At 39.8% G+C, this 16,882-nt stretch overlaps 1 long non-coding RNA gene across 2 annotated transcripts in view; it reads left to right on the forward strand.

Moving 5' to 3' along the window:
* Positions 1 to 5,688: 5,688 nt before the first annotated feature.
* Positions 5,689 to 16,882, forward strand: part of LOC109269872 (uncharacterized) — a 72,748-nt gene continuing 61,554 nt past the window's right edge. The window contains exons 1-2 of one of the 2 annotated variants that reach the window (XR_002081297.2): positions 5,689 to 9,988; positions 10,542 to 10,630. This is a non-coding gene — a long non-coding RNA (uncharacterized LOC109269872). The remainder of the gene's footprint in view (positions 9,989 to 10,541; positions 10,631 to 16,882) is intronic. The other variant, XR_002081298.2, reaches the window with a different exon arrangement.

Below are 16,882 nucleotides of genomic sequence, written 5' to 3' on the forward strand. Positions count from 1 at the left end.
AAATCTCAGGGGAATCTTACCATAGTGAGTTTATGAAAGTTTATTTTTGATTGTAGGAGCTATATGTGACTATTTTATATTGCTAAAAATTAAAACAAAATAAAGAGAATTTAAAAAATAAGAATCCATAAGATATGAATAAGAAAATAGATAAAAAGCAAAGCCTCCCTAGATGCCTCCCTCTAGTGCCTCTCACTTTCATGAAATGCTCAAGCAGAAATTCTCCACTGCAGAAGAGGTTCTTGATACTAAGACGTTCAAGATGGCTCACTCTGTAAATGCAGGTTCTCTTGTCTCCAGCCAGCCCGGTGCTTGCTGAAGGGACTTGTCAACACAGTGGCCATGGTGTCGGTGCTAGAGGCTCTGCATGGGCTTCAACAACTTGGACTTTCTGTCTCCAAGGCTGCCCTGGTCCAGGCAATGGCTGAGGGCTCAGGTGGCCAGCAACAGCGACCAGTTCGGACTTCTGGACTTAGCATTACACCTCCAGGCACCTCGCCAGTTCTCTGTTGGCAAATATGTTACGGTGGATCTCTTCCAGCGTGGGGAGTGGAGAGCAGTAATTTTAGATCTTATGTAATGACTTCCTTTATGATAGCTGAGGGTCATCTCATCCTGCCATCCTCTCTGCTTCCCTTCTGTATCCTTTCAACATAACTTCTGATTGAGTCAGTATTCAGTATTTACACGACACCTATGCAAATATTATGCAGAGTCAAGCATCATAATATATTATGATCATAGTTCTTATTTTGTGCTTTTCCTGAGGTTAAAAATTGCTCATTTAAATTTTTTTTCTTGTGTTTCTTTGTGCCAGTTACTGATTTAAATTGCCTTTCAGTATAATTTTATGTGTCCCAGGGTAAATACTAATGGAGACCTACAGACCACATGTCTAAATGTTCAAAAGCTGTAAATCAAACTACTAAATAAAATCTCTTTTCTTCTCTAGACTTGACATATATACCTTTACAACAAAACAAAATTATCTCAAGCTGTGGTTTTTGAGATAATGATGCCTGTGAATTATTAGACAACTGAATTTTAATTTTTATTGCACATGTCTGTGTTAGTGATGTTTGGATAAGTAGTAAAGGCTTGCCAAATGAATAAATCATTATGTTCTTTTCTATAAATTTTGTTTTTCTTAATTTCTGCAAAATGTTACCCTGAAACTTCACATAAAATTTGATTTATTGACAATAATGCTATATTAGACCTTTCTTGAGTTATGGTAGACCTTACTAATTTTTCTTTTAAAACATTCAAGATAATCTATTAAAACTAAAAGATAAGATTCTGATTATAATCAGCAAATATATAAATTTTAAATACAATGTTTTTTAAAGCTGGAATTTTCAACTTAATATTTCGACATTTTAATTAAATCATATTAAACATTTTATAAAAGTAAAACTAATTCTTGGGGCGCCTGGCTGGCTCAGTCAGAAGAGCATGCAACTGTTCATCTCAGGGTCATGACTTTGAGCCCGACGTGGAGTATATAGATCACTAAAATGAAAAAAAAAGTAAAACTAATTACAATTCTAGAATTAGTATCCATCAGTATAAAATATGAATACTTGCTTCCCACATATTACTTCTAGACATATGCACAGATTTAAGAATAATATGAATTATGTAGTATTATTTAAAATTACAAAATGTTTCTCAGCTGTGTAACAGTGTTGAATAGTATGCTAATTAGCATTCTATTAGAACGCTATTAGAATTCTATTAGAATTCTCCAAATGGAATCCAAAATGAGATTTAAAAAAAAAAAGGATATTCCACCCTCTGAGACTTTAATATTCAAGTATCTATTTCATTCATGCTCTCAGAGAGGAAGGATTTGTCATACTAGATAATTCGTATTTTCTTTTACCAAAGTGCTTCTGCTGTGCAAACTCTCTCTGTAGCAAAGTGTGTCTCTGACAGCAGAAGCACAGCCCACACACCTACATTGCATTCAGGGACAGTCATCTTTTATTTTGAGCAGAAAGGAAGATAAGAGCAAGAGAAGTGGAGAAGCATCTCCCTGAGCCTAAATGGAGTTAGTGTCACAAAATGAAATATCTAAGGTTATAGATTGCACTGTGCCAGCACTGAGTGCTGGGTGTTGAGTGATAACGGTACCCATGTATTCCTTCATCAGTGTTTGCTCCCTCTCTCTCTCCCTCTCTCTTTGATATGTAGGGCCTCCACCCTGTAGGGCTCCGATGCCTGGTTCTAAGGCATATTGGGTCTTAGCATTAAGTATGCACATACTTAGGGGCACCTGGGTGGCTCAGTCGGTTGAGTGACCGACTTCGGCTCAGGTCGTGATCTCATGGTTTGTGAGTTCGAGCCCTGCGTCAGGGTCTGTGCTGACAGCTCGGAACCTGGAGCCTGCTTCAGATTCTGTGTCTCTCTCTCTCTCATTCTCTCTCTCTCTCTCTCTCTCTCTGCCCCTCCCCCACTCATGCTCTGTCTCTCTCTGTCTCAGAAGTAAACATTAAAAATTTTTTTTTAATCTTTAAAATAAATAAATAAAATTAAAAATTAAAAAAAATCTTTAAAAAGTATGCACATACTTAGGTCATACTCCTGTTTTCTAGTAGGATACTTCTTCCCACAGCTGTTCTGTCCTTCTCCATTCACCAGTTCTAGTCTTCTGCGGGAGTAGTTACCAGTGCAGGAAGGGAATGCGGGCTCTATCTCATTTCCTGATTTTTGTATTTTAAAATCTTTTTATTTGGAAATAATTTTAGATTTACAAAAAAAGTTGCAAAGACAGTATGGAGTTCCTGTATATTGTTCCCAGGGCTTCTCATGTTAACGTCTCTTATGATCAAGCTGCACTTACCAAAACAGAAATTAACGTGAGGATAATAGTGTTAACTAAACCACAGACTTTATTTGGATTTCACCCGTTTTTCCATGATGCCCTTTTTCTGTTTCAGGATATCAGATTGCATTCAGTCATCGTGTTCCATTCGTCTCCATTCTGTGGCCATTGTTTGATCTTTCCTGACCATAACAGTTTCAAAGAGTGCTGGTCAGGTATTTTGTGGGCTGTCCCTCAGTTTGGGTTTGCCTGCTGGTTGGGTTTGCTGTGGCTACATCGGGAGTACGGATTTGGGGGAAGACTACCACACAGGCAAACTGCCCTTTTCACTGCATCATATTAGGGGTACATGGCATCAATATGACTTAGGATTGGTGATGTTAACCTTAAGCGTTTGGCTGGGGTAGTATCTCAGGTTCCTCTACTTACTGTTTCTCTTTCCATGCACTGTTCTTTAGAAGAGAGTCACTAAATCCAGTTCACGCTCGAGGTCGGGGCGGGGGGGGGGTGTGTATTTTAAAACTGCATTCTATCAACCCTTATCTAATATCCCTTTTTACCTCCCACTTCCAAAAGTCCACTCTGTTCCTGAGCAAAGCTTTGGAAGATTCTGTGATGCATTTCAGTTCAGTTCTTGGCTTTCTGCACTATATCCCAAGTCACTTGTCTGCATCCCGGCTTCCAAAATTTTGTTGCTATTGTCTCCTCTCCTCTTTGTACTTACGGTTTTATGGGCTTTAAAAAAAATCCCTTTACGGTAGTTTTAGTGAGCTTTCAGAGGAAGTGAAATTGAATTAGTATGTTCAATCTTCCATCTTTATCTGGAAGCCTTGGGGGAAACATTTTTTAATCATCAAAATTGACATTTAATCTGTTTGGATTTGCCATTTCTATTTGTTATAATTCTACCATTAATATAATCCATGAAATCACTGAATGCTTTTTTTGGTATCATTGTTGCATTTCATGAAACACTGTGATCGTCACGAAACTCAGTTTGAGGCACCTGGGTGGCTCAGTTGGTTAAGGGTCCAACTTCTGCTCAGGTCATGATCTCACGGTTTGTGGGTTTGAGCCCTGCATCAGATTCCGTGTCTCCCTGTCTCTCTGCCCCTCCTCTGTTCGCATTCTGTCTCTCTGTCTCTCTCAAAAATAAATAAACATTAAAAAAAGAAGAAGAAGAAAGAAACTCAGTTCACAGCTAGAGAAGTAAGGCTTCTAATGTTGGTTGGCATGATTGGCCCTGATTATCAAAGGTAAATTAGGGTTACTGCTGTAAAGCCAGGCTTATGCAGAGTATGGAATGCTTCTTTTAACATGCCCAGTTATTAAATCTAACAAAAAACAAGACAGACTTGGATACCTCAGGAATCTAAGTTTGAGTTATTCAACTTGGCAAAGAACCTTAACTGGCTTATGCTAGCCAAGGGCAACCAAAACTTGAATGGGTAGAGGAAGGGAGTTAAAATACCCACAATGGCTTCTTTAACAGTAGCAGAAATGAGGACTGGAGTCCTTTGCTGTCTTTCTTTTCCTCTCCCTGGTCTTTCATCTTTATGTTTCTAGAACAGTGTTAGGTTTACAGCACAATTGAGAGGAAGGTACAGAGATTTCCCACATATTCCCTACCCCCACACATGCATAGCCTCCCCCAATCACTAGAATGGTACATTTTTATTTTAATTAATTAATCAATCAATCAATCAATTAATTACCAAGGATGCACCCATACTGACATACCATAATCACCCAAAGTCTGTAGTTTGCCTCAGGGTTCACTTTTGGTGTTGTACATTTCATGGGTTTGGACAAATGTGTAATGACACATGTCTATCATTATAATATCGTAGAAAGTATTTTCACTGCCCTAAAAATCCTCTGTGCTCTGCCTGTTTATCCCTCCTCCAATCCCTTGACAACCACTGATCTTTTTATTGTCTCCATAGTTTTGCCTTTTTCGGAATGTCATCGAGTCGAAATCATACAGTATGTAGTCTTTGTTCATCTTTTACTTTCCTACAACTTTAAACGAAGTATTTTGATATTGGTTTTGTTTGTCATTTAGCGACTAGGTTGCACTTGTTTCTTTTTTTGTGCATTTTTATAGTTTCTGTTACTTTTTCTATGGGTAATGTGACTCTATGGCTCAAAAGCCAAACAACACAGAGTGTATACTAAGAATCCTCCCTCCTACCTCTGTCTACCTTGTTCTCCTTCACCCCTACCCACTGTAGGTAACCACTTGTATTACTTCTGTGTGTGTGTTTCTCTATGCGAGTACAAACTTATATTCTTACTCTTTCTCTTCTTACACAAAAGATAACACACAACTTCTGTTCCGTGCTCTCTTCACTGAGTAATTTGTGTTCGTTCATAGGGGTTTTCCTTGTTCTTTTTCACAGCTCTGTAGACGTCCCAGTATTTATTGAACCAGTTCCCTTACAGAAAGTGATGTGTTTGTTTCTCAATTTTGGCTTCGCAAACAATCCTGCAGTGAATCACCTCTTACAAACCTCATTTTGTAAGTGTGTAGATATATTTTTATATAAATTCCCAGAAGGGGGAAAGTTTCAGCATATTGATGGCATTATAATGGATGGGATTATACGTGACAATGTATAGCATCATAATGTATGGGAGTGGGATTAGCGGTCATCCGTTTTAATAGTCAGGGACAACCAGGAAAATAGCAACCATGTTTTAGTATTTACAACAGAGAAAATATAATACAAGGAAATGGCTACCCTATAGAACTGAGCACCTAACTGAGAAAATGAAGCAACTCAAAGGTTAGTAACAGTGGAAGAACCACTGCTTGTATCCCGAAGAGACAAAAGTGAGAAAGCTGTGTTACTCAAAGACCTGTCTAGTGAGTACTGGGGCCCCTAAGGAGTTACAGTCCCTGCCAGAGAAGTGCCTGAGATAGAAGAGAGAGGGAGAGGGGCGCCTGGCTGGCCCAGTCAGTTGAGCGTCCAACTCTTGATCTTGGCTCAGGTCATGATCTGGCAGTTCGTGGGTTCGAGCCCCGCATTGGGCTCTCTACTGACAGTGTGGAGCCTGCTTGGAATTCTCTGTCTCTGTCTCTCTCTCTCAGCCTTGCCGTCTCAAAATAAATAAACTTAAAAGAAGAGAAAGGGAGAAAGGGAGACTGGCTTAGCCCTTCTTGCCCTTTTCCTCTAGTCCTTCAGAAACCAGCTGATAGTGAGCCTGGGCACCACATTTGAGAGAAGTCAGCACTCCCGTCATACGTTGCAAAGCACCAGAAGGACAGACATGAATTTGAGAGCAAATGGACTCAGCATCTATATAGCCCACCCTTTTTACTACTTAGCATTTAAGTTCACTCTCCTACTCCTGTTTAATACTTTCCTCCTACTGCCTGTCATACAAAGACACTCTCTCCTTCTTCCCGAAGAAGAAGAGAGGCTCAGAATCCCATTAGTCCTCGTATCCTTCTCAAGTTCAGGATCTACTGGTGATCCTCATTCCTCTCCAGAGAGTCCAGAGGTGAGTTTTTGTGGCCTGGTGACCTATGAACAAAATTGTAAATTAAGTTCCACCCATACTCCATACAAAACTGTAAAGGGGAGGGGAAAAACATACAAATCATTGTTTAATATGTACGTGACAAAAACATGCCTTAATGGTATAGTCTTTGTTGCTGTAAAAAGTCCTAGCTGGTCATAGGTCATAGTCAATATTTATCATTTCCCTTTGCTACCACTTATTTCATATTTCCTTTGTTTTTAGCTAGCACTGCAGGTGGTTAGGGTTCTTTACTTAGCAGGGTGACTGTATTGGTCAGGATACATTCAGGACAACAGAAAACACACCTTGGCATTTCAACAGAATTTAATATAGGAAATTTGTTAAGCAGTTTTGGAGAACTGAAAAGGCAAAGAAGGAGATACTGAGCTTAACCCAGAGAGAGGAACTCCAGGATGAAGCTGTGCTCTAGGCTTGGGGAGACAACAGGAAGCCCCAAGGAGAGGCCATCAGGCTGCTGGGCAGGGGCCATGGCCTAACTGTCACTGATGTCTTTGATTAGGCATGCTGAGGCTGGTTCTAGAAGTGCCTCCCCAAAAGTTGAGTGTTATCATCACTAACCACTTGTCAGGAAAGGAGTGCTTTCCTTTTCCCGCCTCCTGCCTTGCAGAATTGAATAGCCAGTCGACTGACAACATAGACACAGAGTTCTCATAATCCCACCCCTGGCATTGCAAAGCAGAACGTAAAAGTAGGTTTGGACTGAGAGGGAATGGTTTAATGACTGGGACAGCTCATGATGTTGCCTACTCCATAGCCATTTACAACTTCCTACATATATTTCAACTTCTGAGGCAGCAATAACAAATTCCAGCCATTTCTTTGGCAAGATCCAACTATCCTTTGTAGAAATAGGCCCTCTCACCTTTTCTCCAAAAAGGAAGGGTCCAAAATGTCATTACATTAATCTCTGGATGATGTGAATTACTCAAGTTCAGTGGGAATCCCTCTTGAATATTCTGTAACCTAAAAATGAAATTGTAAAGCTAACCACTGCCATTAATTCTTAAAATTACAATGGGAAAGGAGAAGGGGAAAAAAACTAGCTAATATATACCAAAATACATAAACATACACATACGTACACACACATTAAGCAAAGAAGAAAAGAATGACCAGATATTAGTCCTTTTCTCTATCTGGTCATGAGCCTGTAGTTAATGTTTATAACTTCCTTCCTCAAGCCCTAATTCATTTCATCTTCCCTTTGCTCTGAGACAGCGCCTATACTGGGTGATGTGAACCAAAGCTTCATTTCTGAAGGCTCTGAATCTTCAGTGGTCCTGTCTCTTCTTGATCACTGTAGTTTTCCACTAACTTTTACAGTGAGCACGTTGAGGGGAAAATGAATATAGGTGACACAAAGGAGACAGAATAGACAGACTAGGTGATGACCCTGTGTGAAACAGGAAGAGAGAATAAAAATCTACATGTGTGCTAAAAATTTTGCACTCATGTGACAGTTCTGATCTGAGTTTGAAGGGAGAGCAGACAGATCTGTCGTCTGTAAAGTTACCAACTGTCCTAGTTTACCCCGGATGGAGGGATTTCCTGGAACCGGAGACTTCCTATGCTAAAACTGGGAAAGTCCCTGGCAACCTGGACAAGTCGGTCACCCTGGCCTGGTATGAACTGGCAGGGCAGATTAGTGACAGCAGCTTCTTGGCAGGAACACTGAGTCGCGTCACCTTGTGGGATAACCAGTCCTTAGGGAGTGAGCAGTCAAGAAGCCTTAAACTTGGCCGGGTAAGAGGCCATTAGTAGTTCAGGGAAACAGTGATTCTTACTAATCCCCTGGTAGCTGTCATTCAAACCATCCCTAACCCATAGACCCCATGGGTCCAATGTGGGCTCTAGGGGGAGAGAGGAGGTGGGAGTAAAATCTGTGAAATCTAGCTGAGTGTAACCTAGAGGAGACAGATTCTTTCTCTCCACAGACCACCCTACAGCTCTGGAAACCTGAGGGCTTTAGTGAGTGGTGACTTCAATTGAAGATAGGTTGGGGATTGGAAGGGATGGCGGGGAGGAACTGGGTAACGTATTGACATGTTCTGTACTAGCACATATGGAAGAACTGAAATGCAGAATAACATTTATGCAGGTGGGGCATACATCAGTGAAATTTGAATTATTACAGCAAACAACATCAACAGCCTGGGAAGTGGGGAGGCCAGAGGAAACACTGGCTTTTCTGGAAAGGATGCGTTGATTAGGGTTACTTTCCTTGTAATATTTCGCCATCTAGTGTTAGTTTTAATGTATTTCTTTTGTCCTAGTTCTAACTAATGAAAAGAAAGCAGATGAACTAAGAATCTGAGAACAGTTTCCAAAGTCATCACTCATTTGTTTGTTTTTTCATTTAACAAATACTGATTGAATACTCTCTATATGCAAATTACTTTTCGAGGGATTGAAATTAAAGCTGTGACAAAAGCCCTGGATTTATGGAAGCTTCATTCTTGTGAGAATAAAGACAATGAATAGGTAAAATTGTATCAGAAGCTGTATAGCTATAAACATGAAGGAGAAAAAAATAAATAAAGGAAGAATTAAGTTAAAAGTTTTGTGGGCATAGGTCTATAATTTTAAATCAGGTGGTCAGGGAGGCCTCTGAGTAAAAAACAGATAGTGAGATAGCATTTCAGGCAGAGGAAATAGTCAGTGCAAAAGCCCTGAGGTGGAAACATGCCTGGCGAGTTCAAGGAACAGCGAGAAGGAACACACAGAGATAGAGGGGGAGAGTATTAGGAGATAAGAGCCTTTAAGGATCACAGTAAGTACTATCACATTTATTTTGAGATTGGAAATCATAACAGAGTTTCGAGCAGGGACATGGTCTCATGTACCATTTAATAGGATCCCCCTGGCTGCTGTGTTAAGAACAGATTGGAAGGAGGCAGGGGCAGAAGCAGGGAGGGCAGTAAGATGCTATTTTAATAATCCAGGTGAGAGATTACAGCTTGAGCCAGAGGGCTGACACTGAAGGAGTGGAGTGGGTGTGAGGTTGTTGATGCCTATGTTGCTTTGCCCTACCTCAAGACTCTAGGACTTATTCAGGAAAATAAGGAAAAGGAAGGAAGGGGACACTTGTAGTCCTAGAATTGGTTTTTAATTCACCTGGAATTGGTTTCTGTGTTTGGAGAGAAAGAGCACAGTTTCCTTTTTTTCCAGAGGAATATTCTGTTTTCCCAGCACCATTTACTGAAAAGATCATATTTTTTTTTTCAAATAACCATGCCTGTCATGTATGAAGTGTTCATTTATGTGTGAGTCATTGCATATCTTAGTTGTGTTCCACTGATTTGTCAATTTCTTTAACAATATTAGGATGTCTTTATTATTATTTTTTTTACTTTATAATCAGTCTTAATATTTGATACAGCAGGACCTCTCAGCTTATTTTTTTTTAAATTTTTTTAAATGTTTATTTATTTCTGAGGCAGAGAGAGACAGAGCATGAGCGGGGAAGGGGCAGACAGAGAGGGAAACACAGAATCTGAAGCAGCCTCCAGGCTCCGAGCTGTCAGCACAGAGCCCGACGTGGGGCTCGAACTCACAGACCGCGGGATCATGACCTGAGCTGAAGCCGGACGCTCGACTGACTGAGCCACCCAGGTGCCCCAATAGCTTTTTTTTTTTTTTAAGTGTTCTGGATATTCTTGGTCCTTAAAGTTTCCATAAAGTTTTAAGTGGGCTTGTCAAATTCTAAAAACAACAACAATAACAACACCACCACCTCAAAACCAAAAGCAACAAACTAAACCTGTTGGGAATTTTAATTAGTATTGATTTGAATTGGCAAATGGTTTTTGAGTGAATTGACATTTTTAGCCCTATCAAGTCTTCCAATTCACCATTTATTTTAGTCTATTTAGTGTCTTTCAATAGATACAGAGGTGTTGCATATCTTTTGATAGGTTTATTTCTAAATACTTGATTTTTTATGCGCTTGTAAAAAGACATCTTTTAACAATTTATCGTTGGTATTTGGAAATGCAGTTGATGGTGGTATAGTAATTCTTCATCTAGAAATTTTACTAAATGCTCTTATTAATTCTACTGGCTCATCTTTTGGAGGGAGGTTTCTATGTACATAATATAGCATCTGTAGATAATTACACCTTTTATTTGTTTTCCTTGACCTTCATGTACTGGCTGGAATCTCTAGCACAACGCAGCACAAAAGTAGTGATATCAGGAAACCTTTAATTGTTCTTTTCAGAGGAAAAGTTTTCAACATTCAACATTGAGCAAATGGTAAGTTTACTTTGGTTTTTAATAGATATTCTTGATTGGATTAAGGAAATTCCAATTTTTTTTGGAAAGTTTTAAATAAAGTCATGAATGAGTGTTGACTTTTATCAAAAGCTTTTTAAAAATTTACATCTATGTAGAAATGCTATGATTTTTTTCCCCCTGCTTTTATTTTTTAATGTGGTAGATCTCACTGTTTGATTTCCTAGTGCTAAACTGACCTTATATTCCTGAGATAAATCTACCTTGGTCATGATGGATTATCTTTTAATATATTTCTCAATTTGGGTTCCTAGAATTTTCTTTAACACTTTTTGCATTTATGTCTGTGAAGGAGATTGGCCTGTAACTTTCGTTGTCTCTGTCAACTCAAGGAAGTCCGATAGCACTGTCAGGTTTTGGTATCAGAGTTTGCCAGCTTCCTAAAGCAACTTGATCAATCTCTTTTTGCCATTCCAGAGTTTGTGTAATTATGGCATTATTTCTTCTTTGAATTTGCTGGAGCACACATCAGAGCTTGGAGTTATTTTTAATATTAATTAATTTGTCTTAACTTTATTAAGATATAGTTCACAAATCAGAGAGTTTACCCATTTCAAGCATACAACTCAATGGCTTTTTGGTATAGTTACAAATATGTGGAACCATCACTACAGACACCTCTAGAACATTTTCATCACCACAAAGGGAGGCCATGTACCATTTAGCTGTCAGCCCTTCGGCCTCTGTAAAACCCCAGCCCTAAGCTACCACTGACCTATCTTCTGTCTTATATGTGTGCCTATTCTGGACATCTCATGTAAATGGAATCGTATGATAGGCAGTCTTTTGTAACTGGCTTCTTTCACTTACCATAACATTTTCAAGTTCATCCACTCTAGAGCAGGTATCCGTCCCTCATTCTGGTAATGGCTGAAAAATATTCTGTGTGTGTGTGTGTGTGTGTGTGTGTGTGTGGGCGCGCGCGCGTGTGCATAAACCACATTCCGTTTATTGTTCATCCACTGATGGACATTTGGGTTGTTTTCACTTTTTGGCTATTCTGAATAGCGCTGCTATGAACATTCATGTACAAGTTTTTGTGTGAACACCTGTTTTCAGTTCTTTTGGATATATACCCAGGAGTGGAGTTTCTGGGCCATATGGTAATTCTATATGTAACTTTTTGAGGAATTGCTACAATGTTTTCCATAGCAGCTGCACAATTTTACATTCTCAGAGCAATGTACAAGGGTCCTGACTTCTCCACACTCTTTTTGACAATCATTCTATTCCATCTTTTAAAATTACAGCCATCCTAGTGGGTGTGAACTTATATTTCAGTGTTTGGAATTTCATTTCTTCAATGACAAATGATATTAAGCATGTTTTCATGTGCTTGTTGGCCACTTGTATATACAGTTTTAGAAAAATACCCATTCCATTTTTAAATTGGGTTGTTTGTCCTTTTTTTTTTTTTTTTGAGCTGTAAGAATTGTTTAAAAAAAATTTTTTTAATGTTTGTTTATTTTTGAGAGAGAAAGAGAGAGAGATAGAACATGAGTGGGGGAGGGGTAGAGAGAGCAAGTGAGACAGAGAATCCTAAGCAGGTTTCAAGCTCTGAGCTGTCAGCACAGAGCCTGATGTGGGACTTGAACTCACAAACCTTGAGATCATGACCTGAGCTGAAGTTGGTCGCCCAACTGACTAAGCCACCCAGGTGCCCCAAACCATAAGAATTCTTTATACAGGTAAGTCTAGATACTAGACTTCACAGATAAATGATCTGCAAATATTTTTTTCCCATTCTGTGGTTGTCCTTTCACTTTCTTGATCATGTCCTTTGATGTACAAGTTTTGTACTTTGGTGAAGTTCAATTTATTTTTTCTTTTGCTTGTGTTTTTCATGTCGTACATAGAAAACCATTGCCAAATCCAAGGCCATAATTTGTCCCTATGTTTTCTTCTAAGAATTTTGTAGTTTTAGTTCTTACATTTATTTTTTTTTTTTTAGTTTATTTATTTATTTTGAGAGAGCGAGCACAAGCAGGGGAGGGGCAGAGAGAGAGGGAGAGAGAAAATCCCAAGCAGGCTCCACACTGTCAGCACAAATCCTGATGTGGGGCTCAAACCCACGAATCATGAAATCATGACCTAAGCCGAAACCAAGAGTCAGATGCTTAACCGACTGAGCTACCCAGGTGCCCCTAGCTCTTACATTTAGATTTTTGATCCATTTTGAGTTAATTTTTGTTAATGGTATGAGGTAAGGGCCCATTTTTCTAATGTTACATATTTTTTAAAATTTTAATTCCAGTCTCATGAACATACTGTGTTATATAGGTTTCAAGTGTGCAATATGGTGATTCAACAATTCTGTACACGACTCAATGTACATATAAGTGTACTCTTAATCCCTTTCACGTTCCTCCCAGGGCCCAGTTATTTTTGAGGAACAACTCGTTTCCCTTCTCTACTCAATTTCTTTAAGATATTTTATTTTTCTGTTTCTTCTTGTGTCCTTTGTAATTTTATATTTTTCTTTAACAATTTACATTTCTTCCATATATTCAAATTTATTAGAAATGTTTGTTTCATGGTATCCTTTTATTATATTTGAAATATCTGTATTGGTAATAATGTCTCTCTTCTTACTTATGACACTGGATATTTGTGTTTTCTCTTTTTTTTCTTGTCTAACTTTGTGAGTGTCACTTTTATTACTCTTTTTAAATAGAAATTGCTACCTCAGTTAAGAAATAGAACGTTAAAAAAAAAAAGAAATAGAACGTTGACAATCTTTCTTCTAAGGTACTGGTTGTGTTTTAGATTTTATCATAGATAGTGACTTTACATATATATGTATAAATATACGTATATACATATGTATACATATGTATGTATTTATACATATATATGTATTCGTTCTTTTTTGAAATATATTCATTTTGTATAGTCTTTGGTAGGGACAATAGATTTCATAACTTAAAAGCTTTAAAGGCTACAGCAAAGATTAACATGAAGCTCTAAAGCTTTGTTTAACGTATTGAGTGAAAATTTTTGAACTACAGGAGACAGAGGTCACTCAGAGTTTTTCAATAAAGTCATTTTTTAAATTATATTTCACACATAAAAATGTAAAGACTGTTATAATGAACACCCTAGTACTGATAACCAAGCTTAGGAAATAAAACGTTTCACATACCGATGAAATATACTGTGTGTCCCTTTCTGATTGCATTTCCTTTCTATCACCAAATCACCAATTTGGTGATTGTCTTTGCAAATCATGTTTTTATATTTTTGCCTATATGTATATATCCCTAAGCAGTATGTACTGTTACTTTGCATTCTGTAAAGTGATATATAAATGATAGTACACGGTATGTGTTCTCCCACGGATAGTTTTTGCTAAATATTATTCATTTAATAAACATTTTTGCTGAAGTTTTCTATTTTTTTTTAATTTCTTTTGAGATAATTTGGAATTGCTTGTTGAAGCTTTTTTTGTTAAAGTGATCTCCGTGCCTAACGTAGGGCTCATACTCCCAACCCTGAGATCTCGAGTCGTGTGCTCCACCAACTGAACCAGCCAGGCACCCGTTGAAGCATTTTTTATGATGGCTGCTCTAAAATCCTTGTCCGATAATTCCAGCATCTGATTTACCTCTATATTGGCATCAGTTGATTACCTTTTCTCGTTTGGGTTGTGGCTTTCCTGTCCTTGGTATGAATTTGTTTTTTTTTTTGTATCCTGGAAATTTTGAATATTAAGTTTTGAAATCCTGGATCCTCTTTAAGTCTTTTATTTCAGCAGGCAGTCACCCTGTTTATGTTTAGTGCACAGTCCCTGGCTTTCTTTTCTGGGCTGTGGTTCCAATGATAACATAGAATTCAGAGCCTATATAGTGCTGTTCTGCCCCCCACCCCCACACCCTTTTTAAGTTTATTTACTTATTTTGAAAGAGACAGAGACAGTATGAGTGGAGCAGGAGCAGAGAGGGAGAGGGAGAGGGAGGGAGAGAGAGAATCCCAAGCAGGCTCCACACTGCCAGCATAGAACCTGATGCAGGGCTCAAACTCATGAAATTGTGAGATCATGACCTGAGCTGAAACCAAAAGTCAGACGCTTAAATGACTGAGCCCCCCGGGCGCCCCAGCTCTGGCCCATTTCATTCACCTGGCACCATCAGGGCTCCTGCTTGATCGTGCAGGTGCCGTCTGTAGGGTGGAGGGTACTTCCCCAGACAGGTCCTGCTAAGGGGAGTGTGGGAGATACTAGGCTAAGGGGCTGTGGGTGCTTCCCTGAGCCTGCTCTCCGAGCCACCCAATGCCTGCCTCATCGCTGCTGTATTGTCTGAGGGAGTGGAAGGTGCTTTCCTGGGCTCCCCAGTGCCTCCGGGTGGTGGGTGGAGGATGCTGGGCATGTGGGACAGGGTGTTGTTTTCCAGGACCTTCTCTCTAGGTCATCTGGTGCTGATAAGCTTCTTATTCTATCTCTGTCAGTGCCCCTGAGGGAGAGCAGCATGCACCTGGGCCTCCTTCTGCCTCTGGTGGTAGTGGTGGGGGTCATCTTTCACTGGGTGGAGGCCAGGAGATGCCGGAATGGGTCTCCCTCTACTGCTCTGTGGAGGGCCGGGAGACACTGGGCCTCTCGGTGCTTCTGGGAGGAATTCTCTGCCTGCTCTTTGCGGGTGCCGCTGGTGTAGATAGAGTAGGCCGGCCAGATATGGCGTGGAGATGGGGTTCGCCACTAAGTCTCTGATGAGCTGCCTCTTTCCTGGGCCTTCAGCCAGAAAAAAGCTGGCTTTTCCTACAGCTTTTTTCTGTCTATGCTTTTGGTGGTTCTGAGCTGTGTGCCTTTCCAGTGCCCACTCTGAGGTACATGGGAGAGGAAAGAAATCTCAGGGAATGGGGCATTGCTTCTCAAGTCCGAAGGTCCCTAGCCAATCTGCTATCTTCCCTCTACCTCTCAGATCCTCTTATGGTTGTCTGTAATTATTTCCAGGAGTTTTTAGTTGTATTTGGAGGTGAATAACAGGGAAAAGTGGGTCTATGTCTCTTGTCTAGGACCAAAAGTCTCAAAGAAAGAAGCCCATTTTATTTTATAGTTCTTTCCTCAATCCCCCTCTCCTCTCACATTTTACTACAAACAGCAAGATGAAAGCTTAGAAATCTCTTTATATCACCAAGCTCATGGGTACACATTCTGTTTTCCATGTAACTGGTGTAGGCAGTGTTGTCACAAAGATCCCCCTTCCTCCAGTTTCCAGAAATATGTTCCTCACTTCCTTTTGAGCTGCCCCTGGCAGTGTCCTCCAAGTCCAGATTTCTATCAACCATCTGTTCAAAGCAATTCAGGCTTTCTCTGTCATGCTCTAAAAAATCCTTCCGGCTTCCACCCACTGCCCAATTCCAAAACCACTCCAATTGTAGGTATTTTTTATGTCACCACCCCACTTTCAAAATCTGTATGAGTTAGCTATTTATCCATAACAAATTAAAACAACGTAACAAACTTAAAACAGCACATGTTCATTATCTCTCAATGTCTGTGGTCCAGGAATCTGGGCATGACTTAGCTGGAGCTTCTACTTGTGGCTCTCTCACAAGGCTGCAATCAAGGTGTTGGCCGGAGATAAGGTCTCATCTGAAGACTCAACTAGGGAAAGATCTTTCAAGCTCATGTACGTGGTTGTTGGCAGCATGTAGTTCCTTGGGGGTTGTTGGACTGACTGTTCTGGCTATTGCCTCACTTCCTTTCTGGCTATTGTCTGAGGACGGCCCTCAGTTCCTTGTTGTGAGGATTCTCCAACATTTCAACTTGCTTAGTCAAAGGCAGTAATAAATAGAGTCAGCTAGTAAGACAGAGGTGACAATCTTATGTAACCTAATCATGAAAGTGACAGTCCATTACCTTTGTCATATTCTGTTGGTTAGAAGCAAGTCACTATATTCAGCTCATACTGAAGGTAAGGGTGGTAGGGGGTGGACAGGAACACCAGGGTAGGTGGGTTATTGGGGACCATCGTAACATCTGCCTGCCATAGTTGTTACCAATATTACTTACAGGGGCACCTGGATGGCTCAGTCGGTTAAGTGTCCAACTGCAGCTCAGGTCACGACCTCATGGTTTGTGAGTTTGGAACCCCACATCGGCCTCTGTGCTATTAGATCATCTGTCTCTCTCTCTCTCTCTCTGCCCCTCCCTACTCATGCACGTGCACTTTCTCACTCTCAAAAATAAACATTTAAAAATTACTTTAAAAATATTCC

The sequence above is a fragment of the Panthera pardus genome, unplaced genomic scaffold (genome assembly GCF_024362965.1).
Source record: "Panthera pardus isolate Hobbes unplaced genomic scaffold, ASM2436296v1 HiC_scaffold_20, whole genome shotgun sequence".
NCBI classification, from domain to species: Eukaryota; Metazoa; Chordata; class Mammalia; order Carnivora; family Felidae; genus Panthera; species Panthera pardus.